Source organism: Pyxicephalus adspersus, chromosome 1, assembly GCF_032062135.1.
Source record: "Pyxicephalus adspersus chromosome 1, UCB_Pads_2.0, whole genome shotgun sequence".
Classification (NCBI taxonomy): domain Eukaryota; kingdom Metazoa; phylum Chordata; class Amphibia; order Anura; family Pyxicephalidae; genus Pyxicephalus; species Pyxicephalus adspersus.
In genome coordinates, this window is record NC_092858.1 from 129,856,275 (window position 1) to 129,875,213 (window position 18,939).

Sequence of the window (18,939 nt, forward strand, 5' to 3'; positions counted from 1 at the left end):
GTGGCTTGTGAGATAAGCACCAACCCCCTCCATGTGAAAGGATAAAACTGGAAATGAGGATCAATAAAGATACTTGTTTGCATAGCCCTGATTCCTGATAAGGTGAATTTGGCTATCTGAACTATTTCTCCCATCCTCTGCATGTGGCAGCTGTGTGCTGAGCTGGAGATTTGGGTGTTATCTGATGGCAGTGCTAGGCATACACATTGTTTTTACCATTATATCTAAAGCCGCATACACATCTGCAATTATTGTCCTTGGAAAGGATCTTACACCATCCTTTCCAACGACAAAAGACTGAAAGATGCACAAACGAGCGATATACATAGAGCACCGTTCTGCTTTATGGAGAGGAGGGAGAATGAGCGATCGGCACCCCGCTGTGCTCTCTCCCCTTCACTTTCATTATGATTGTTCCTTGTTTGTCCTGTGTGGAATCGCCAGGACTGTAATTGGTACGACAGACAATGAGTGCTGTACAGTCCGATATCAGCCTTGAGGCGAATATCGAACGAGAATCATATAACCGGTGTGTGTGTAGACAGAGGCTGGTTGACATGTGCAATAATTGTCATTGGACAGGATCTTTCACGATCTGGCGTGTGCAGATAGCCTAAGATAGGTACAAACTTTGGATATTTGTTGTTCCATCCGAACCTATCTGTATATATTTGTTTAGAAAAAAAAGTATCAAAAGAATTGGATCCGCAATGATTCTCAGCTGCAACAAGTGATTTATTGGGCAGATAAACCGCAGCATACACAATACAATTTTGGTGATTATTTCCATTGGGGATGTACACACAATGCTGTTCTAATCTATGGAGAAAGGCGAAAGTAGGAAGATCAAGTAGCCCTCTGCTGAGCTCTCCTCCATAGTAAAGTACAGCAATCGCCCCTGCTCGGTCCCTCATCGATCCGCCAGTAAGGATCTATGACCGATATTGGGGGATAGCTGCACACACTAGATTTTTGTCTGAGATTAGCACAATCGTTCGTCAAATCTCTAGCATGTGTAGGTATCCTCACGATTGTGCGTCCACAACCGCATGCGATTATTTTGTCGCAGTTGGCATTGCATTCAGTAGATTTGATGTGTGTGTGTATATATATATACATATATATAAATATATGTTATCAATAGATTTATATATATATATATATATATATATGTTATGTATCAGTAGATTTTCTATGTATATATATATATATATATATATATATATATGTTATGCAGCGATTGCTGCAGCAGTGGATCTCAGAGATCGGAGCGTGCGCACAACGGGTTAACCCGTCTCCCTCCTGCTGGCAGACGAAACCCCGCCCACTAGCCCCGGATTGGCCGAGCCGTGTGCTGGCCGGGACTCGCTCGGTGACTCCGCTGGCTGCTCAGTGCTGCGCTATGTAGTGAAGGCGTTCAGCTGCCTCTCCCAGCTTCTCACTTCTCATAGGCTGAGACACAAGAGGGGGGAAAGGGTTCCACTAAAAGTTCCTGCTGTCCCAGCCAAGAAAGTCTCAGGGTTTGGAGGGGGAACATTGCTTTAAGGGGCTGATCTGATGGATTGCTGCTCCTCCTGATCCCTACACCACTGTCACATTTCTCCCTAGGAAAGGACAACTCTTGTGCTGCTTGTATGGATTATGGGATTCTAGCCATGACTCAGGTAAGGGACATGTGCTGCTGCTGCCGGGGGATTCTTCTCCATCTGTAATAGGGAAAGTTCTGTCCAACTTTTATTGATCAATGTCTTGCTTTGTTTGGATTTAATGAGATCCCTTGGAGGGAATAGGGGGTCATTGTCTGCTCCTTCCCTGCTCCACTCACATTATGCAAATGATTCTTGCAGGATTTATCTGTCAACTAATCCTGATTCATTCCTATTCTTATCATTAGATTGGAATGTAAAGGATCGATATGGATACTATTGATCTGTGATTCATCAGTCATGCCCCTTAATTAGTTATCAGTTTTTATTCTAGATCTGCATTGCTAAGAATTCCCCGATAGAGATCATCAATATTCCACAATGACCAAGTGATCGGAGCTGAAATACTCTGCAGAGTCCTTTAATAAATGGTATTTTATTGTATGATGGGTTGGATGTGTGGTCACCTATGTGGCATCCGCATTCCTGTTATTAGACTCTGAGACAAAGCAAATCATCATCATTGTTAATGAGCTGTCATTGTATGAAATGCTTTGTGTGGCGTGTTCTAAAATATTAATATTTTAATAAACAGTATTTATATAGCACCAACATATTACGCAGCGCTGTACATAAATAAAATGACAGACAAATACAAACAATGACACAGGAGGAGGAGCGGACCCAAGAGCTTACAATCTAAGAGATATACAGATGTGATTAATATCCCTGGTGACAATTATTGCTGAAGGGATTCTGTCCAAGGCTTCCATATGTAGAATATATTAGTTAATTAGTAGCTGGGCATATGCCCTGCAGGAAGCCTGGCGAGGCTCATTGTGTGCGCTGTTGGCTGGCTTTGATCGCTTAGGTGGTAAATAGGCAAGCGGGGTAACTATGGGAACCTCTGCTGTAGGTTTGTGGGAACAGAATGGATCCAGCGGGTGGACAATGGCCAGTTTGTGAACATATTTGTGGTTATGAAGATCATTTAGAGGCGAGCAAACATTTGTAGACACATTGGCAGCCATCACTTTTTCATCATCACTCACTGACAGTGAAAACTTTCTTCAGCTTTGGGGATAAACATTTGCAGGACACATTGTACTGATTAGTTTAGTTTTTTTCAGAAAAGTTGTGAGCGATAATAATCCTTTTTAGCAAGAATGTAGTGTGGTAATAAAACCCCAAAGCATTTGCTGTCTTTAGGCAGAGAGGGAAAATATTTGACGGAATTCTTCTTGGCCTGCTGTAATTCTATTCACGTTGCTTCCTTTGAAGCTGCCATTTGTTTAGCATACTTTCAATTAGGGATGAAAAAGCTTCTCATATGTAGGCTTGTTTTATATTCTATGTTGGTGAGATGGAGGCCAAATATACCGATCATTAATGCACCACCAACTGCACCGTTGTGACTACTTACCCCGCGGATTGTCATTTGGTGGCGGATGATGGGGGGGCTTGCTGTGTCCCTATCTCCTATCATTGACATTCTTCCCAGAGGTCGGAATAATTTATACATTCGTGTTATCCTAATTTACAGGCTAAGATTATAACCGAGTCTGCTGTCATTACAGCCATACCTCTGATTGGTGGCTCGGGAGTAAAGTACAGGGAACGGGGGTGGTATGGCTGTGGTGTGATAGGGCCTATGTTTTCTAGAGCCCCACAGATCCCACCAGGTAAAACTTTTATCCTATTGTATTAGTGTAACATAGTTGGAGAAGAAGATTGTTAAAAACTCTTAGTTATACCATGCAAGGTGGTTTCATTGCTCTGCACGGTGCTGTCATTGATTTACAAGCTGTGAAGTCAAGGCACTGTCATGTCATTTGTGTCACATCTTCAGGGCCTGTGATAAACCTCTCCACTCTGTATGTTGCTTTAGGTTATACATTTTTCACAGTGCTCTACTTTATGTTGTTTTGAAATTTTTTTACATTATAGTTCTATAGTTTACACAGTGTGTTGGATGTCCTATACCTCATGGCACGTGACTTTGTACGCTGTGCTGGACATTCTATACTCTATGCCACTTCACTTTATACTTTGACCTGGATGTTCTGTACTCCATACCACTTCATTTTAAACACTCCGTATGCTACACTTTATGCCATTCCACTTTATACATCGCGCTGGACAATTATACACCCCATGCCACTCCTCTTTTACACTGCGCTGGACATGCTACACAGCATACTACTCCACTTTATCTACTGTACTGGACATTCTGTACTCCGTAACTGCACTTTATACACTGCACTGGCTGTTCTGTATTCCATAAAATTTATGTTTGTACACTGATGGACATAGTGCACCCCATACTAATGCATTTTGTACACTATGATGGAAGTTTTATACTCCATACCACTCTACTTTGTACTGGACATTATTTACGGCATGGCACTCTACATTGATTATCATGCTGGCTGGGCATTATGTACTCCATGCAAGTTTGTAAGCAGCGCTGGATGCTACATAGGTAAGACCAGCTAGAGCTGCGTACACACTTCCAATAATTAACATTGGAAACGAACTAATGATTGGTCGAAAATCCTTCACAAAAAAGGTGACCAACGACTGACCAACGACGCCAATGAACAAGGATTGTAGTTATAAATAAACGACCGTCACAACGGATCTGATTGGCCGACGATCATTCACTATCTATCGCGTGTATGGACGTTCAGTGATCGTGCATGTTTCTGCAATACACTTTCTCCTTTACTTTCTCCTGCATCGTTCAAACGATCGTGTCTTAAGTGTGTACACCATTGGTGGATTATATTTGAACGATCGTATCGTTACAGCATGTACAGAATTGTGCACAATACGATCATTCAAATATATTCGTGCATAATCATTGATCGGTCGTAATCCTTTGTTTTATAACAATAAATATTGGAAGTGTATACCTAGCTTTACTTTTTACACAAGTTTAAAGTGTATAACATTTTTGTAGAGAATATAAACATCTTTACCAAGGTTGCAATGACCTTAGTTCATGAATCTCTGCTATACCCTTTCACAGTCACTGCTTAGCTGATAAATCTTTACAGTCTTATTATTTAGAGTATTATAGGGGGCACCTGGTCAATATGTAATTTATGTACTGGAGAGGATCAGAGCTTTGATTTGGAGATGAGTCCATCTACGTTTAGGTGACCTTAAGGTTTATTCTTTGTGATTGCCATACCACAACAATGACATTGTCAGATAGCGTAGCAGAATGATAGCGTTGTTTGGTCTGGCGCACATACTGTCAGTATGCAGTATGTACACTGCTCAGCAGTAATGTGGATTGATTGCAGTCACCAGCCTGTAGCGGTCAGACTTGAAGTTTGTATGACACAGGGAACTGGAAAGTACAGCAAGGGAATAGAAAAGTAATCACACAATAGTATGTGATGTGATGTTACTCTGACAGTTGCAATAAAAGTCAGCCAGTCTGTATGTACAAATCATATCTCACTTTCCATAGCACAAATATCCTAATATGAGGAGTGTTTCTGCCACATTTGTTATTTTACTTGTATATATCTGATATGGAAGGCTGGTAAATGTCTTCTCCATCCAGATTTGTTGGGTCTTGTGTTCATTATATTCATCATTTCATTATATTTAGTTATAATTCATACATCACAATTCTTCAACACCATACCTTATTTCAGGGGTGTCAAACTCAAATACAGAGGGCCAAAATTAAAAACTTGAAATTTATTGAAAATATTGAGGAAATTTTTCCTTCTCATTAGATATAAACCCTTTTCTTATAGAAACAAAGAGGTTTTGCTTGACATTCAATCTGGAACAAGCTTATAATAGAGAAATAGGCAAAACATTTTTTTTTTTAATTTTTGTTAGAAAAAATCGTATGCCTCTTTTTTTATTTGTAGCCTTCTGAGTTAAATTACAATGGTAATCTTTTTGCACAGGCTAACATTAATAATACCAATATTCTTATATGAAAATCCAACCATTCAAGTCCATGCCTTGAAGTAGCGAGGAAAAGTACAACTAAGGGGGAGTTCTGGAAATGCCAGACGTGGCCAATGCGGAGATAAATCTTTTGAGTGTCCCGCTGCTGGAACTCCCTCTTCATTAAAATAGCGCTGCTACTAAAACTCACTGCATTATTTGCATATATAAAACAGTCCAATGCGGGGCCACACATAGGCAGAGAACCCGCTGGTCTAAAGACTCGTGTGATGCCAGGAATTGTAGTAGCAGCGCTATTTTAATGCATCGACGGGCCAGCTGCAGTTCATATTTAGGTTTCCTTTGGGGTCCAAAAAAAAGGACGTTGGGGGCCTAATTTGGCCCTGGGCTAGAGCTTGACACCCCTGCCTTATTTATTCCTATCAGAGTGACTAAATATTTACAAAATATTCCATGCATTTCTGTCTATTGAAATTACAAACTTGACTTTTGATCATCGTTTTAGAAACACTTCTTACCATTTTATATAATATGTGATCACAATGCATTATATTATGTGACGATAAATTTGGGTGTTCCAAATTCTAAGTTGATCACGGCACATGTAGAGTTCAGCAAGCAGTGGGCTAACTTATTGGCAGCTTTGCATCTTGCAACATTTGCTTCATAACTTTCATTTAGTTAAAGCTTTCACTCAGCGCAAGTTTCTAAGACAAAGTTACTCAGTTATTAGGAAACATTCCAAACCCTGACAATCTTTATTCCTAACCTGACACACGTGTCCTATTGTATGAAAATGTCTAGAAGACTGACGGGAGTGTAAATATTGTGGAGAGAAGCTTTGTGAGACATAAGATATGTGTTTTCTTTTAACATATTTGTATTTATATTTATTGTATTACTTAGCTGTCTTTAATACCTTTGTTTTAGTTTTTTTCTTTTTATTTTATATTGATTCCCAGAAGCCTGATGTCAATATTTTAATAGGCTTCATTTTCACAATACTGTAGTTATAGTTCTGTCATATACATACTTATCTATTGTGTGTGTATATATATATATATATATATATATATATATAAAGATTTTCTGACTTTTTTTTGGTTTACTAAAAATTGCCGGGTGGTGCACCCAGCTAAAAGGGGCTGGCGGAGAACACTTCATATTGATGAGATAAATGTGGAGTCGGAATACTTTTATTCTGTAATATAAACATGCACGCTATTCACATAGCAGCAAGAATTTTGCTATTAAACCCCCCAGAGCTAGTGATGTAAAAAAAACAAGAGTATGATTTGAAAATATGTGAGCCAGCTGATAAAATTATCTTCTGAGGTTTGTAGCTATGGATATTTAAATGAACCAAACATGCGTGCCTGTCCCTTTAGAGAGAGGAATAGAAGAATTTGGCAGACATGCTAGGTCTGTTTTCTGGGGAAATGACAATTAACTAGAAAGAATCCAAGTCAGGCAATCAAATATTGCTTGGAGTAATCTAGGAGAGAAGATAATTGTAGATAAGAAAGGTCAGCAGTCACAAGAACAGACCCTTATCTGACTGTTTACCACTGGGTTGGGTCAGCATTCTCTGGTGCTTGTAGACACCTCCAGGCCCTGTGTTGACAGCCTTTTGTTAGCTTTACAGAGAATTTGCATTCCCATGTAAGGAATAGGAGCACGTCAAATGCAGGTCAGAAGATGGTCAATTGCAGGGCAGGTGCACCTGTCAAAGTTTGAAGGATCTCAGAAGCATCTCAAACTGGTTTTATCAGCAAAAGTCTAAAACCTGCAGACTTTGGTCCCTATAGCTAGCCATTCACCAAACATTTTCTGGCAATTTTAACCACTTTAAATTCTCCTAAAATTGCACATACAATCACAGAAAATTATCAGTAATTATGACAAGTACCGCCGCAAGTTTTGACAGCCACCAGACTTCATCTAATTATAAAGTCAAGTGAAAAAGTTAAAAAATTAACTCTGGGCATAATAAATCTCACCTCCTTGCAATTTCTAAAGCAATTTTTTATTGTTTTCAAACAATTTGTGCCTCGGTTGTTCATCATTCTAATATAAAGAACACATTACATACAGTCTATGTATAACTGAAGGACATCTAGTAAATCCCAATTTAAGATTACAAGATCTATGTTTCAATGGCCAGATATTTTTTCAGAATGCGAAAGTCATCAGTGGTTTGTTATTCAATGGTTGTTGCCAATGGTTCACAGTGCTAACCAAGGCTAATTATCCAATGATATAACTTGCTCCATGTTGAATTCCTTGCAGTTATGCCAAAACATGGAATCCCAAGTTTTCAATATTACTGTCATATCTTAGTACTAAAGCTGTGTATGGCCAGCTTTAGTACTAAGCTACATGGGCAGTTTTTAATTCTACACAATTCTGATAAGGAGATCAGATAGAATGTATGCCACAATAGTATGACATTTAAATTGTTGATGTACATTAGCCGTTAAAGAACTCAGAGTTAAGACAAAGCTGGTCAGACTTGTTGATCATGAACAAGAAGGAAACTGAACTAGAACAAGTATGTACATCTGAAAAGTTAGAAAATAACGAGAAGTCTTTATATGCCAAAGTGGTCTAGGTCAGTGATTGATTAACCAGGCCACTTGCATGCTCGGAAGCAGATCCCAGCAATATTTTATATTACATATTTATTTTATGATATGTTTCCTTTTGGCTGGTGCTACATATATTACTATGTATCTATATGAATAGGCTACCTCAAAACAAAGCCCATAGACCCATAAAAATGTCATGCATTATGACCAAAAAGAAGAGAAGTGAAGAGGCTCTTAATATTCATTTGGACTCCTTAGTGTGACTTTCCATTGTTTCCTGGTCTTCAACTAGTAACCTTTGTTCCTGCCATTTGTCTCCATGCCTGCTAATCCTTACAATACAATCAGTTGGGGGTATAACCCAGTAACAAAGGACATTCATGTGGTTTAGTTAAAAATGTAAATAGTGTATGTGTTTGTTTGATAGATTTATTTATATAGTGCATATAAACATATACAATGTTGAAAATGTCCCTGACTGTAATTTCTGTATCATAAAGTTTTTAAAATTATCTCTCATACATGTATTTTTAGTAAAACTATACACAGTCTGTAGCAGGCTTGTAGATCTTTGGACTATAAAGGAGATTATTTACTTGATTGGTTTTAAAATTCAGCTTGGGTCTAATTCAAAAGCTACTTCACTCTATTGGGAACCCTGCTGTGCAATGCCGCAGCTGTGTGCAAAATATTGCTCCAATGGAACCGCTGTTGAGTTTGTGGCAGAAATCTGAGGCTCGTTGGGCTCTAAAATGGCCAGATTAACAACCTTTATATAATTTGCCTTGCTCCTATACACTCTTCAATGCTAATTTTAAATAAACTCTTTCCTTTTTATTGCAAACCCTATTTTAGACTTTGTGTTGTCATCACCACACTTCAGTACTCGAAATAAAGGCCAAGATGCAAGCAGAGTAAAAGATTTGCAAATGCCCTGATGCATTAATGTCAGATTGAAGAATCGGGAAATCATGGGCAGGCTGCATTTAGTAACCCTCATAAGATTATTTTATTTTCTAGCATGTGTGGTTTTAAAATCACTGCAGTAAAGCATTTCACTGCAATCAATGTATACAGAAGGTTGTAACTTTGTATTCTTCTTCTGTATTAGTTATTACTGCCTGCTCCTATTTATCCCCCTAGCTATGTATGCCGTTCCCAATTGTATCACACTAATATCACACTATGCTACCAAGTCACCACTACAAACAATTTTACTGTGAGAATTGTCACTTGGGAAAGATAACAGAGATCTGTGAAACTATGTGATTATGATGATGACTTCAATCAGTGAAATTAGCACCTTCATGAGGCCACAAAAAGAAGAATAACCCTTATAATTACACAAACCAGAATACAGTGATGAAACTAAAGTAGAAGTGTTATCTTTCCAAGTTTGGTGTTTTCAGTACATTTCACACTAAACCAAGGGTAGTGTTCTGAGAAATGTGCATTGCTCTAATTAGGAAGTCCTAATGACATACTGAAATGTAAGCTGGTAGGTTGTATAGACAAAGCTTTCACCAAAGCCCTTGTCCATCATTGACTTAGACAATTGGACTTGCATTATTCATGTTGACTTCTTTTCAAGTTTGTGTTCTTTTCACTACTTTAAACTAAACTAAATTAAACTAAAGGGTTATTCTTCTATTCATTTAAAAAATACATTTTTAAATAAATTAAATCCCAAACCCTTAATTCTGATATATGCTCTAAAATAATGATGTACTTTCAATATTCTTTTTATTTTTTTTTAAATCTGCAGCTCTCATTAAAAAAGCCCAGTTATCCTGCAATGAAGATCCTTGTTCAGGTACCTCCTGTACAGGGTGACAACATCTTGTGTATGTCTCCCAATGGTTCTTTACCTTTGCCGCCAAGTCACTTGGCATTTAATGGAGCCTGCAAATAGCTACTATTCAGGCATGATCCAGTGTTCTTACTATCAGGAAACCTTCTTGGAGAAATGCCATGCAGCCATTGCTGCTCATGTGGACAGAGGAAAAGTTGCAAAAAGACTTCAATGCTGAAAGGATAAAAAGTGCAAATATTTATTTTATAAAAAGGGAAAAATAAACATGGCAATTGTTAAAGATGCACAGAGCTTCAGCAAGCTAAATATCATTCGGTTACGGTTTACTTCTACTGGAAAATACCACGCGTAAATATTTATCTGCAGTGAATGTTTTGGATATGTTCTCATGGGAAAATGTGATTGTTTCACACACAGTTTGCTGCTAACAAAGCTGTGTGGCTCTTCAGAAAACAAGTTACCACCCAACTTTCCAAATACAAAGGCTATTTGAGGAAGGTTAGCACCTTGCATATCCTTGTCATTTACAAGGTTGCCCCAGGCTGAGCAATGGTGTATATGCTTTGTGCCTGCTGTATTTATTTAGGCAATCACCCTTGTAATCAAAAGCTAAGCAATCATCATTTTTCACCAAGATTCCTCTATTTGTGGGTTTTGCATGCATAATGTTTAGGGGAGAGTGAGATCAAGAAGACGTGATGCTGATGGCTTTTGGGATCATTGGTTTTCATATTATTAGGGGTTTCTCTTCCAAATATCAAATTTTCTGGCCAAATACAATTTTTTCTATATATGTTGGCTGTATGGAAGCCATATATGCACAGTGTCACAGATAATTTAATACAATAAATAGATTGAAGGAGTTTAGGTAAAAGTTTTAAAATGAAGTTTAATTTGGTAATCCTTTTCCTTCCTGGTTTATCCATACCCCTAATCAACCTTGCAGTGATCCGCCAGGACGGATTGAGAAATGATGTTGGGGAACCACTGAACACATGCTAGATTTTTGTCCGAGACAGTCATGACTATTTATCTTGGACGACAAGAATCTAGCATGCGTGCATTGCTTAAGTCTCCATAATGCTAGCAGATCATGGCTAATGGGAGGGGGTGGCTAATACCTGCATGTGGTGTTTACTGGTCTTCATGATTGAGAGAACTATAATCCAACAAACTAAAGTGTGAAGTGTGAACAGGAAGATGTCAGGTTATGCTAGATGTCCATTAATAAAGAAAATAGGTTTGTTCTTTCTTGCTGCAACTTCTAATGTACAGTGTGAGAAGCTTACTGTGTGCAGCTAAATCAGAATAAGCAATTTGTTTACAAAGGAGGAGCCTGTACCACTGTGCAAGACTGGAAGTTATGATTTTCAGCTTTAAACTTTTGATTATTCTTGATGAATAAACAGATATAAAATATATTTAGGGAAAATGCTGGTACTTTCCTACCCTGTAGATGTGTGCCAGTGAGTAATTCTGTCTACTCCTAGAACCTGCAGAACAGGTTTAAGTGGGCTGACTCACAGCATGTGTCTGGAAGCATAGACATCAGCTTCAAATGATCTGAAAGAGGACAAGTATTGGTTGACTTTGATGACTTCAAATGGTGCACTTCAAAGAAGTCGACCAAATGTGTTTTCTGTGACCAAATGTTGTTTCTATGTCAAACAGAGCTGAAGTAGAAGACAAGAAGTGATTCAAACAACCATAAAATGGTGAAGAATGCAATGTAGGCATAGACAGTTTTAGATATATATGAATTGACAGTTAAATGTTGAGTAACTTCAGCCCCTAAAGGCTAAAAGTAACAAATAAGCATACGTAGCACTGTTTCCCCATGCTAGCATGCATGGACTGTGCGCCAAAGTGCACTGATCAAGGAAGCACGATGGGGGAAGAGTTTGATGTTTCAAAGCATTATATGAGCCTTTTTTTAATGGTGTGTTAAAGATCTATGTTGCTTTTTGGACTACTAGGCCATTTCAGGAGGTCAAGAAGGCACACTGGGCCAGAAGAAACAAGGTGTTCAAAGAAAGGTTTTTTTATTTAAAAATACAGTACGATCAATGGGAAACATGATGTTGCATGTTCTTAGACACAGATACAATATCAGGTTCTAATGATGAGGAGTTCAACAACAGAATGTCATTAAGGTGATTGTCAGTGAGCTGAGAGCGCAGCTTGTTCTTACAAAACTTCATCTTCGAGAACAGCTGCTCGCACGAATAAGTGCTGCCAAAAATCACGATCACATGCTTGGCATGCGCTAACAACATTGGAAACTGAGCATGTGGCAGCTGATGGTACAAGTTAATAAAAGTCTCTGTATGTGTGCGCGTGGTTGGCATCAAAATGCTCTTTGAGATTCGACCGCTTGAAAGTGATGTTGGTGTTGTTGCACACTAAACACAGGGCTTTGTTGCAGCGTTGGACGAAGAATAATTCATCAGTATATTCGGGGTTGAAGACACGACAATCGTGGTCAACCTTCCAGAGAATGGTAGCTGCATGTTGCTTCTGCTCTTTAAGCATAGTAATCGGGGTTACTGTGCGATGATATTGTGGAATATCATGATATCGATGATATTGTGGAAACTCGTGATAAATCGACAATTCAATTAGGCTGGATCCAACAATAAATAGGAGTTTGCATACCTCTGCATTAAAGCATTGCACAATAAAGTGCAATAAATCTGCAGTGCATGCTGTTTTTGTAGCTTACATTGTAGGGGGCCATTTAATCCATCTATGTAGAGATCAGTTGTTACTCTTACTGGATTGAGTAGTCTGACTGAGCTACTCAAATTGCTCATGTAGTTCCAGCCTAAACAGTGTTGTGTCATTGGAATCTGCCTTTAGGCTCATGTCTGTGATAAAGTAGAGGTATGCTTCTGTTTTCCACTTTTTACTGTGTAGCAGAATTAAAGTAAGTGTCTGCTGCCTTTCAGAAGAATTTCTCTTATCACAAAGGTTTGAAATCCCCCTTTCGCTCGCACCACATAGTGCCTAAGGACAAAATCCACTTTTGTCTAAGGACAACTTCAGTTAAAAAAATCCTCTTTTAATAAAAGATCTCCAACCTTTGTGTTGACATTTGTCTGGATAATCTGCAAGTGCTATGGGGACCTTTGCCTGTACCTACATTACAGTTCAGGGGTGGAGGCTCCCATCTGTATTCAATGGCTAAATACCAGCTAGTAACCTATTAGTGGTTCTTAATGGCTCAGTGACACCAAGTGCATCAACATGCGTTTTACCTACACCATCAGACAACCCGTATGGACAATAAGGCCATCAAAAGATATTACAGAACAGTAATTATCAGAGCTAGATTTGGCATTAGGTACACCTATGCCTAGAGGCAGCAGATGCAAAGGAGTGGCTTTTCTTTGAATAATTTTGGCCATGCATTTTCCCCCAAGCTAAAAAGAACTGACGCCTATAGTAGAAGCTTATTTAAAAAGTGACATGAAAACAATGTTTATGGAGCGGTAGGACTAGTAAAAAAGAAATATTTCTAGATAAAGGAGGTTATTTTAGCTGTTGGTTGATGCTTTGGGCATCAATGATTTTATACCTACATACTCCAGTAAAGGAATTTCATCGCTAGTCCCAGTGGAATGCAGCCATAAAGATTGCGGTATACAAATAATACCGCTGGCACCATTTGATATAACTGTGCTAGGTTATCTTTGTAAGCACCGAACACGGAAAAGCAGCTACCAGCATTTCATTTTGGACAATGAATACACAACATAAATTTTCACTCCACTTTTTAAATTGCTAAACCAAAGGATTCTTGCCATCTTGATAATTCATGAGCAAGTTAATGATTTCTGGATTTCATCACAGAATGCTTATTTAAACTTGAAAGGCACACAATCCCCTTAACTTTAACAGTGTACATAAATTGTACTAGCTTCATAAAGCTTTAGTAGAACATTAAGTTGCAGAATGATTAAATATTGGTGAGAGAAAACATTTTGCTTTTATTCATCGGTGAAATATGGCCTCTCTTTGATGAATGCAACTGTACTGCTACACTTTTTTCTATATTTTAATTTCCTTGCAAAATCCAACTGGCACAAAGTGTCAAATTTGGCGCCAGGATTGTGTTTTGTGTTAACATTACAGTGACTTAGAGTGAAAGGGAAATACCCAAAAGTCATGTGTCGTATTTGGAAAGAAACCAAGACACGCATATGATCTACCAAAAATATGAGTCATCTAAATTTCTTTAGAGACTAGCTCTTCTTATCTTAGAACAGGAAATACGAATGGGTGTTCTCTTTTAATCTATAGCAAATGCCGGATGGGGGAGATAGGAAGTCAGAGCCTTAAAAGTATTAATATTGGTGTTTAACTTTTTCTTATGATGATTATGTAAGCACAGGTGCCATGTTACTTAGATGATAATCATATTGTATGGGAAGTACACATTTAATCATAGCTGGATTGTGGAACCAAGAAGGCAATTAAAGAGTAACAGGTTAATCATGTCTAATTCGTTGTGTGCAGTGTCTCTTGTTGGAGGCATACTTTTGCTCCTTTTGAGTATTTGGGAAATTTTCCAGAAGCAGCAGGAGAGGTGTGGAAAGCAGAGATGAAGAAAGTAGAACCAAGGAGATGCAGTTTTCATTCCAGCAAGAACAGCAGCGCGCGTCTTAATTGCATTACAAACTTTTGCTCTAAACGAATGAGACCAGTCAGAAATAGGTGTCCAGGACAGCTTTGAAGCCTAAAATAATGGGATTTTGAGGTGCTGTTTAGACACAAATATTATTTCTAGATGTTCCTAAAAACATGACAAATTTGTATTTTTGAGTCCAAGTCAACTTTTTTTGGATAATGCCATCCTAACCATTGTGAACATTTCCCTATAATAATATACTATTCTAAACATGAAGCGGAAGTAAACTAAAATAAAAACTCACTTATCTTTACTTTAACAGATCTGTCGATTGCTTAAGAGGTTTTCTGGATCCGGTCCCACGTTGTCCTGGAATCCTCCTTCGTCCTGGTGCCAAAGAAGTGCCAGGCAGCACCATCTTCGTTCCCCTTCTTCTGCCTGTGCCACCCGATCTTGGACATGCACAAGATCAGGTGACACAGTCTGTGGTAGATGGGGAAATCTCACTATGCATATGTGAGATTATTATTATTAATAAACAGGTTTTTTATAGCACCAACATATTACGCAGCGCTGTACATTAAAAAGGGGTTGCAAATACCAGACGAATAAAGACAGTGACACGGGAGGAGAGGACCCTGACCTGAAGAGTTTACAGACTAGGAATGCTACGACAATCAAAACAGAAGGGAAGGGGCTTTACCCAAGGGGTTTTAAACCCCTTTCCCCCTAAAAAAGAAGGTAATTTTTACCATATATATGAAGGTTGTCTACACTTTTATGTAAGATAAAAATTTTAGCTTAAGACCGCTTTACACAGCTATTGAGTGTTGAACAGCCTTCCACTAAAATCTGCCCACTGGTGCCTCCTGAATAACTTGTGTGACAGTTTTTATTCCTTTCAGTGGAAAGCCTTGTTAGAATTTTCTTCCAAATTATTTTTTTTAATTCTGTTCAAATTTATGCCAATCCATTTCTTCTTGGATTCTCAGTTGACAACTTCATATGCTGCTCTAGTTGCACAAAAACCAGAAAGTGTTAAATCATTGATCAATTTCACCTTCTTTGATATGTTCTTTTCTGTGCATAACTAGAACTGTTTTTCAAAACAGTCAGATAAATAAAAAAGTAAAAAACTTTAATTTTACATTCAGTAGGAATCCCTATAACGGATTTTATTGCTGCTTTTTTCCTGCTGTGAGATTTACTCTTTATTGACTTTCTAAGAGGTCTTTCCTTGGAAATCTTTCCTTGGAAAGATTTACTATAGTTTTCTGTTATCTATAATACAGGAAACTAATGAAAAATACCCCAATAAAACCTGACAAAGGCTCTATATTTTATTGTAACCAACACTTAAAAAGCTTCTGTCATAGTTATTCTTTAAATCTAAGTATTAAGGTAGCAAATCTGTTTATTTTCACTGTCTTTTACTCAGTTACGTGAATTTGCAGTATTGTCTGTTTTCTAGTGTTGAGCACTTGGAATGGAATTGGCCTGACATTACCCACCTCTAAAATTCTTCTGTCTGCAGAAATGCAGGATCACTCATCATTTGAGTATTTCAAAAATCTGTAATGTGCATTTTGGATTCAGAAGAATACAGGTGAATAATAAATGATATGCCACAAGCTTTATGAATAATACTAATTCCCAGACATTTATTTTAGCTAATAATTACTGAACTGTGAACTGAAAGTCTTTCACGCTGTGTGGATTGTTGAAAAATTCATTTCTGCCTTAACTTAATATCCAAGAAAATGCCAGTTTTTCTGATTGGAGATGTAACGTATTGTGGGAACTTTGGTAGGCTGCATTACTGAAAACTTTGAGCACACATTTTAAGGTTCCTAAATATAATCACAAATAACAAGCATTGGTTTAATTGTAAAATAGTAATATTGTGTCAATAGACACCCTTGTGTTGTGGAAGAGCTTGGTGCTATAAAACCTTAGTGCTGTACATGTACTAAAGGAGTTTAGGCTGTTCACTTGATAAGTAAATAATTGCCTTACAAAGTATATTTCACTTAGCTTAATGAATGTAAGGAATTCCTAATTACATGCAAGGAAATCTAAAAAAAAGCAAGATTTTGCCTCCTTATAATTGAGTGGTTGAAGTTGGCATTGTTTGCCTTCATTCACTAAGCTGAATCGCTAATGAAATATCCCTTTCAATGGAATAATTCACTTTGCCGAGTGAATATTCTACTTTCCTTTAGTGAATTAACCTCAATGTGTATATTATTACTGTTTTGAACACAGTAGAAGATGTTTATTATAGGAGGTGCCATAATATAAATGTTATAAAAACTACCATCAAAACTTGTTAGATTTTGCAAAAAAAAAAAAATAATAATCAGACAGGACTAGAATAGGCAATGAATATCACACTTCTATTTAGCTGCATTTCTTTCTTACCTAAAAAGATTTTTCTGCCTCGTTTACCGTCTGTCTTTTACTATTGCCCTTTGTGTAATGGTTATCTTTACGTAACTATCTAACAAGTAGTTAACTGTAATTGCCATTTGAAAAAAGGTTTGGTTTGCATGTAAACCAGGTGTGTAATTAAAGTGGTTTCCCACTTTATTGTAAAAGGTGACCTTTGGTAGATCTCCATTCCCACAACCTTCTTGTTCTCCCAAGGCTATGAGCCCCATTCTCATATTTCACCTACAATACCACTGTAACCACATGCAGTTACCTTGGCCTTTCTGAGACTAAAAACTAGGAAAGGACCCAACAATTGGGACAGCTATGAGGAATAAAACAGACTGTGGGAGTTGTTTTCATGTATAAGCTGGCTAAGTCAAGTTTATCTGTAACAATAATTTCTATTGCATGGTGATTTTGTTTAAATAGGACAGCACTAAAAATTATATTTACTGGCAAACTTTTCACAAAACAATACAATTGCAGTATCTGGAAAAAGAAAATCAGAAACATGTATGGCTCTTCATCTCCTTACAGTCACTCATAAACAATTTATATATATATATATATATATATATATATATATATATATATATATATATATATATGAAATACTGTGCATGATCTTAAATATGATCTAGCTTGTAAAAAACTCACCAGGGTTATTATAAAACTAATAAACTGTCAGATAACATGGACCCAAAACCTTTATGGCTTCCCCACACCTGACTTTTAGATCAAGAGATTACATATTAACAGCCCTTAAAGTCTGAAAAGTAACACATTTAAAAGTTATATTTTAAGCTCACATTATTTCTTATTCCATGTCCTACATCTTTGTTATCCCCAATCTTCAAATAGCTCTGTATGCTGTTTTTCGATTGGTCTTGTTGCCCCTGCTGTCACCAACATTATCAAGTATGCACCTCAGCAAGGATACGTACACATGTGCAATGGTTCTCGTCCAATAATTGTTTTAGGGCCATGTGTATAGCGCTCGTCGTCCATCGTCGGAACGACTGTCCTGGCGGGTCCATGGACGATGGACGATGAGCGATTATAATGGAAGTGAAGAGGGGAGCGCAGTGGGGTGCCGCTCCATTGTTCTCCCCCTCCCCTCTCCATAGTGCAGAACGGTGCTGTATGTGCAGCACTCGTTCATGCATCGTGCAGTCCTTTGTCGTGTGTATGAAGCCTGAGTGGTGGATCAGCATCATTGGAATGGAGCATGGCCACTGGTAGGAATGCCCATCCACATTAAAGCTCTATGGAGGACCAGACTGCCAGACTTTTGTCACTGGACATTGGAGCAGTTGATTATTGTTTTCTAGCCATGAACAAAGGAGCTTTCATTAGTAGATGGTGGTGATGGTAGTGATGGTAGGCGAAGAGTTTGAGGTAATTGTAGTCATTTCTAATATGGTTAGATTTAAATATTTTAACAGCTCTGGCAGAGTGCCATGTAAGGGTTTCTAACCAGAGTTCCCCTGCATACAGTATAAAACATTTTTAAATAGTTTGGTATATGATATCTAGGCTTGAATTGAGCAAAATACAATGTAATACTAATATATTCCTTTCCATGACCTACTCGCTAAATTAATATTACCATCCTGTGCGTCTAATATATGCATGGCACTGTTTAAAATGATGGAATTGGCTACATCTGGCCAGTATTTTATGTGTCATTTATGTTGCACCAACATATCAAACAGCACATACACAGAGCCATTCACATCATAGGGCTGTGCTCTCCCACCCTCTTGATTACAGAAGCACATATTCCTACCACCCTCAATGCATTTAGAATTATTCTACCGTTGCCGCCATTCTGTTTTCTTAGGGAGAGGTCACATTGGATTGTGATGAAGTACAGCATAATATTAGTTT

The 18,939-nt window shown here is 37.9% G+C and overlaps 1 protein-coding gene across 1 annotated transcript in view; it reads left to right on the forward strand.

Moving 5' to 3' along the window:
- The first annotated feature begins 1,414 nt into the window (after nt 1-1,414).
- The window catches only part of MID1 (midline 1), a 114,657-nt gene continuing 97,132 nt past the window's right edge, over nt 1,415-18,939 (forward strand). Inside the window, exon 1 of the mRNA XM_072414707.1 lies at nt 1,415-1,664. The gene's annotated coding sequence lies outside the window, so the exon portion shown is untranslated. The remainder of the gene's footprint in view (nt 1,665-18,939) is intronic.